The sequence below is a fragment of the Heterocephalus glaber genome, unplaced genomic scaffold (genome assembly GCF_053883595.1).
Source record: "Heterocephalus glaber isolate CG9 unplaced genomic scaffold, H.glaber_assembly_v1.0 deba00001666, whole genome shotgun sequence".
Lineage (NCBI taxonomy): Eukaryota > Metazoa > Chordata > Mammalia > Rodentia > Bathyergidae > Heterocephalus > Heterocephalus glaber.
This window is the reverse complement of record NW_028258406.1, coordinates 20,147,050-20,153,621: the sequence shown is the minus strand read 5'-3', so window position 1 is coordinate 20,153,621 and position 6,572 is coordinate 20,147,050.

Genomic DNA, 6,572 nt, shown 5'->3' with positions numbered 1-6,572 from the left:
AGTGGTGTCATAGGCGCTGCCAACCTTTTTTGGAAATCACATTCTTTTCTGCTTCTAATAATGCAGAAGAGGGGTAGTGCTAAAATTATACATAAGTTACGTCCTTGGTAACAGTTTGATGAAGTCTGGATGTGCTTTTAATTCCTCTTAGGAAAATTACATTGAGCTGCTCTTCCTTCAAAATCTATAGCCTTAGTCTAATCATGAGGCAAACATCAGACAAATTCCTTAAGGAGAACATCCTATAAAATGCTTGATGGTATGCCTCCAAACTGACCAGGTCATGAAAAACAAGGAAAGTCAGGGCCGGGGATTTACTCAGTGCTTCTGCTCCCTGCCTCGCAAGCGCAAGGACCTGATCAATCCCCGGTACCAAAAACAAGGAAAGTCAGAGAAACTGTCCCAACCCAGGCAGGGAGCTTACAGGGGATGTGAAGAGTCAGTGTAATATGGTATCTTGGATGGGATCCAGGAACAGCAAAAGCACGTTAGGTGGGAACTAAAGAAGCCTGGATAAACCATGGATTTCAGCTAATAATGCATTGATATTCATTCATTAATTATAACAAATGTAATATACTAATGCAAGATGTTAATGAGAAACTGGAAGAGGATGTAGTGGGAATCTTCATTTTTTTTCTGTAAATCCAAACTTAAAAAATAAACTATTTGGGGGCAACCCGCTTTCCGGTCCCCCTTATGTCTCTTAGGCAGAAGCTATCTTTCTCTCAATAAATTTTTCCTACTCTTAACCTCCATTGTTCCTAGAATTCATTCTTTGATTTTACAGAACACAAACTCACACAATTCGGATATCTAGCAGGTTTGGGAGTTATGTCTCTTCCCCTTATATCATTTTGGAGGTCTTCCACCGAGATTACCGGTCAGAGGTAAGAGTTTTCTTTCATAGGTTCTAACTTTGATCTTTTTGCTGCATAAATTATAACTATTTGTTTCATAGATTATGGTTTCTGTTTCATGAATTCTGGTCTTTGTTTCAGCTTTTTGTCTCAAAAGTGTCTTAATTTTTAGTTGTGTGACTTAAATGTTTGCAAATTTCTTGTTTTTCTTATGCATTGTCTTTTGTTAAAATTACATTTTATTCTTGTTTTGTATGTGTTGCATTTGGACTTAGTTGCTTAAAATGTTGTGAAATGGGTCTCTTATGAAATAGTCTCAGATAAAGACACTTCAGGCTTTTATCTTTCCCTTATAGAATGCCAAATAGTGGTTATTCTGCCAGCCAGTAATTGTCTTTAGGCCAGCTGCCACACTCAAAGCAGAGGACAGGTTTCTCCAGTTGCCCTCTGGTGAATCCCCACTCCCATTGACACCAGTGGCAGGTGGAATGTTGACAGATAGGCAGTTGGGTTCCTTTCGGAGACAGATCTCTGATTGCATGGAACTAGCAGAAACTGAGGTGACAACTGAGAGGTCATGGCCAGGGCTACTCTGGCAGATACCCAAAGGTCCCTCAGAAGAAACTAGCTCCCAACAGCCCGTCTGGGTAATCAGCAGAAAATCTCCACATCTTTTCCCTCTCTGGACTCCTCAGTTAGGTGAAAGGGGAACTCTGTCAGTGATCATCAGATATCCTCTGTCTCGGAGTGATCTGAAATGATGCCATCAGAGCCCTTTCTTAAGCCTCCGTTAAGAGTTGAGCTACAGGTTTGGACTGCTTTCTCTACTACTTACTAGTAAGACCTCTAGACAAATGTAGAAAATGAATCTTTGAAAGATTAAAAGCTACCTGAACCTCCCCCCCACCCCGAGGCATGGTCTTCATCATTTACGTGTGTAAAATATACCTTTGCTGATAGGTTGTGGACTTCTAGAGTGTTATATGTGATTTTTGGATGTTTAACCAGCTTGAGCTTTATTTGAACTTTTTCTCTCCGCTAGTGAGTTAGAAACTCCCCTTAAACTTTTCTCCAACTTGTTGGGAGTTCATTTGAGAATTCCTTGTAGTCAGACTGCTCCTCCTTCCAGAAAGTCAGACTAAGGCAACTTGCAACAACTGTTTTGTCTTGCATTAGGGAAGATAGCAATCAGTAACTTGCATTTGTGTTTTTACATGCTAGCTAGAATATGGGACTATTTTAGCTAGCCTTTTCTCTTCATTCATGCATGTGTAGGAAGTCGATAATGCCTTTACTGTGTAGATTGTGGCTGCTAGGAGGACCTATGAGTTTCAAATACTTAGTGAATTTAAAATGGACCTTAAAGGAGTAGCCTTGTCTTGCTAATAAAAGTTGCCTAAATGACTGGATAGACAACAGAAATTTCTCAGAGCTTTCTCTGCCCTAGGGCCCAGGGCAGAATCTCTGACGTACCATCTCTGGAGTGATCTCTTTTGCAGGAAAGGTGCCCTATTTTCCTCTCTTTCAAGGCATTAAAAAGCAGTGGTTTAAATGTCTTGGTTTGCTAGCAATACTTCCTTCTCTAAACATGATTGTTATGGCTGAAGTCAACTGTAACTTGTGCTCTAAGAGTACCTACTAGAGTAAGGATATGTGTTACCTGAGGAAGATAAGATTGCACACTGATAAAGGGTAGAAAGTCCAGCCCGGTTTTATTTTCTGGTTCTCTCTCCAGACAGTAGCTACCTACCATGGAGTAGTATAATCCTTGGGGAATGCCCTAGGGGGCACAGGAATCAAGCAGAAACTTATGGGACACCATATTTGTTTCTCTTGCTTCAGTTTAGGAGCTCCATATCTGAACCTCTTACTCCTTTGGAATATATTAAAGAACAATTTAGTATTTCTTTACACCCATGCATGGTGTGCCTACCTCCTAAAGCAAAGTACACAGAAGAAAGTACTATGATGCTATCTCACAATTAGAATTATACTGTAAGAGAGAAAAAATGGTCAAATCATCTTATGTTGAGATTTTTATATTAAGTAATTCTTGCTTGTGTTCAAATGTAAATGTGGGACATAGAAAAATGAGAGACACCGCACCCTTTAGACATTCGGTACCTCTAAGCCTGAGGCTACTCCTTGCCCTAACCACCAGTTACTGAGGGTGGAGTTTCTATACCAGCCATAATTAATCTCTCTATGAGGCTATATCCATCCTTAGCTAGGTTGTTCAGGTCCCTCAAAGACAATATCCCTTCCAGGAAGTAAATGGCAAATATGGGACTACATGTTTTTTCTCTTCATGTTTTTTTCTCTCAGTGATCTAAGACAGATGAGACCTAAGAAAGTTTTCAGATGATCCTGATATGTACATTGAGGTCTTTGAAGAACTTAACTCAGACCTATGGACTAGATTAGAAAGGTGTAATGTTGTTCTTAAATCAAACACTGATTTCTAATGAGAGACAAGTTGTATTATAAGCTCCTACTACATGTAGAAAACATTATTATCTTAATTTTGGAAGCTCAAAACACAGGCAACCAGGGAAACAATTGGGTCCTACTGGAACACAAGCAGTTCCTATACAAGACGCCCCCCTCCCCCAGCCTGCCAATCAGGAGATTAAATAGAAGACATTTTCAGGCATGTATTCTTGAAGGTCTAAGAAAGATGAGAACTAAGCCCTTCAATTATTTTAAATTGTCAACTATTTGTGAGGAAAACAATGAGGATATCCCTAGATCCTGACTTGATAAAAGGAAATACTATAGTTTTTCCGAAGTCACAGTCTTTGCAATATGTAGATGGTATGCTGTTATGTGCCCCCTCAGAAGAGCTTTCTAGCCAAGACATCTGCTCTGCTGAATTTTGTAACAGATAGGGGTTATAATGTTCCTAGATCTAAGCCACAACTTTGCAGCCTTGAGGTAAAATATGTAGGTCTTATTATATCTAAGGGAACCCATAGACTGGGGGAAGAAAGAATTAAACCAATTCTTTCCTTTCCGCAGCCCAAGACTCTAAAACAGCCAAGGACATTCCTAGAAATTACAGGCTTTTGTGGCCTTCAGATAGCAGGATATAGAGATTGGGAGACCCCTCTATTAGCTTATAGAAAAACCCAAGAGACAGACACCTGGGACCCTCATTCCCACACCGAATTCCAGAAGCACAAACAAGCACTTGTTTGCTTGTGCCAAATGACACCACAGGACACCATTTCAGTTTGTATGTTAATAAAAGGTGGAGACATGACTTTGGGAGTATTTCTACAACATCAGGGAGCTACTCAACAGCCTGTAGGGTATTTCAATCATAAATTAGATATTATAGATTCAGAGTAATTCATTAAAAGGGTAAGCCCTAAACAATATAGTTAGAACACTTTCATTCTCTTTCAAGAAGCAACAAGCAGCCATTCAGGTTCTTTGATTATTGGTTTGATTTTTCTGCTTGGTAGTGCAGTTGGAGTCAATCAGAGATATTTGTCTCTAGAGACATATTTTGCTAAGGATTGCAGATCCACTCTGGAAAAGCTCCTGATCTTAATTGTCCTTCTACACCTGAAATGGTTAAGATTTAGTTCTTGTGCCATACTTAAAGGCACTCTTCTGTTCCTTCTCCACTGCCCTGCCCCTGAGAAATAACACAGTTTGATTCAAGGCACTTTCCTCTTCTGTGGCTGGTGGATTTCAAGACAAAGCTTCCTCTCTTGCTCCCTCTTTCACTTTTTTCTTTTGCAGGGGACATACTGGAGGTTGGAACTCAGGGCCTATATTCCTAATCCTTTATTATTTTGAGACAAGATCTTAGTAAGTAGCTAAGTTGTCCAAGCTGGGCTTGAACTTTAAATCCTCCTGCCTCACTCTCCCAGAGTTCTAGGATTATAGGTATGCACCACCACACCCAGCTTTGATTCCAAATATTGTAATAGTCTATCCACACTAGTTTAGCTTTTCACACTCACTGAAAATTAATGTTTTATTTTCTGTATTAAGTGATTTAAACATTGCAAGTGATATCGAATGTTAAATATGTGAAAAAAATATAAATCATCATTTTACATTGACTTTAAAACATAAAGAATTTGGCTTTAATTACCTTTGGCTCATCAGATAAGAATGGAATGTTTTCAACTTGGATCACAAACTATGAATTAAGAATAGTATAAAATGATAATTTGAATTAAAGCTTTACTAAATCAAAAACACATGCATGACATTTTTGCTCACATCTCTTTATTTTTGTTTATTTATGTAAGTCTAGACAGATGAGAAGCATAGCTGAAAATGTGAAATCTTGGAAGTGATAAAATGTATTAAATCAATAATTTCTTTTACGTAATGCAAAAACTCTAAGGTTGTGAGATGGAGAATCTGTAATCTGACTGGAATTTCCTGATGCACAGATATACCCAAGCATAGTACTCCTGAAGGGAATATAACCAACTACTGCTTACATTTATTTGCATTATTTATGCAACCTGACAGGGAAATACTGTTGGGAGCTGACTGGACTGTTCATGTGAATTAGTGGGGACATAATAAAATCAATTAACTATTTTTCTTGGATTTATCTGAGAGTCCCTTTAAACTTACTCTTTTAAAACAACTGAGGCCAAAATTATTAAAGTAAATAGTATATAGAATAATGTTAGATATAATCAGAAATGTAAATGAATCATACTATCCATCCAAGAGTAATACAGAAATTTTAAGGCAAAATTGTCTGGTTATTGGCTGAAATGTATAATCTGTAATTACATAGGAATCATTGTGATGTAATCATTCAAGAACTCAGTCAATTATGTGTGATGTTTCATAGAAACAAACAAGATGGCCTGCCCTCAAAGAACTTTGCTAATTAGACTAAGTATGACTCTAAAATATCTAAGACATGTTGATAAGTGAAAAATAGAGGGGATTAAATATTGCTCTGTTTAGTCTGATCCATTTTTTAAAACCTAAAGCTTCATGCATAGGAAAAAGTCTAAAGTAATGTACACCAAAATATATTTTTGGAATAGGATTATAGGAAACTATTTGTTTTTTGTTTTTTCAGGACTATGAGTTGAGCCCAGGGCCTTATTGAGCTACATCTCAGCCTTTTTAAAAATTTTTATTTTCAGGCAGTTTCTTCTTAAATCACTAAATTGCCCAGGCTGGGCTTGAACTTGTGATCTTCTTGCCTCTGCCTCCCAGAATGGTGAGATTATAGACATGCACCACCATGTCCACTTTAAAAATACTTTTAGCTGGGCCAGGGATTTAACTCAGTGGTTCTGCCACCTGCCTCACAAGTGCAAGGTCCTGAGTTCGATCTCCCATACCAAAATAATAATAATAATTTTAACAAATAAAAGAAAAGACAGAATGTGGAAAAAGGTATACATGCTGAACAGTTTGATGAATTTTGCATCCATACCTACAAACGTAAAAAGCTACAGAATGCCAACTTAGGTAGCTACAGGGTGCAGTGTGATTCTCGGCGATTTACTGAAGGATTCAGACAGCTAATGGCATGCCAGGCAGCCATGTACCCAGGCTGCAAGATTGAGGGAAATCAATGCCAGTGAAGCCTGTATGGAGCACACTGCTTCTTACAGATGCTACTCTTTGTAAAGGACACGATGAACCAGTGAAGGCTACAAGACTGCTGAGGTTTTGCCTGCTTAATCTATGAGTGAGTGAACAATCCTGAAGAAA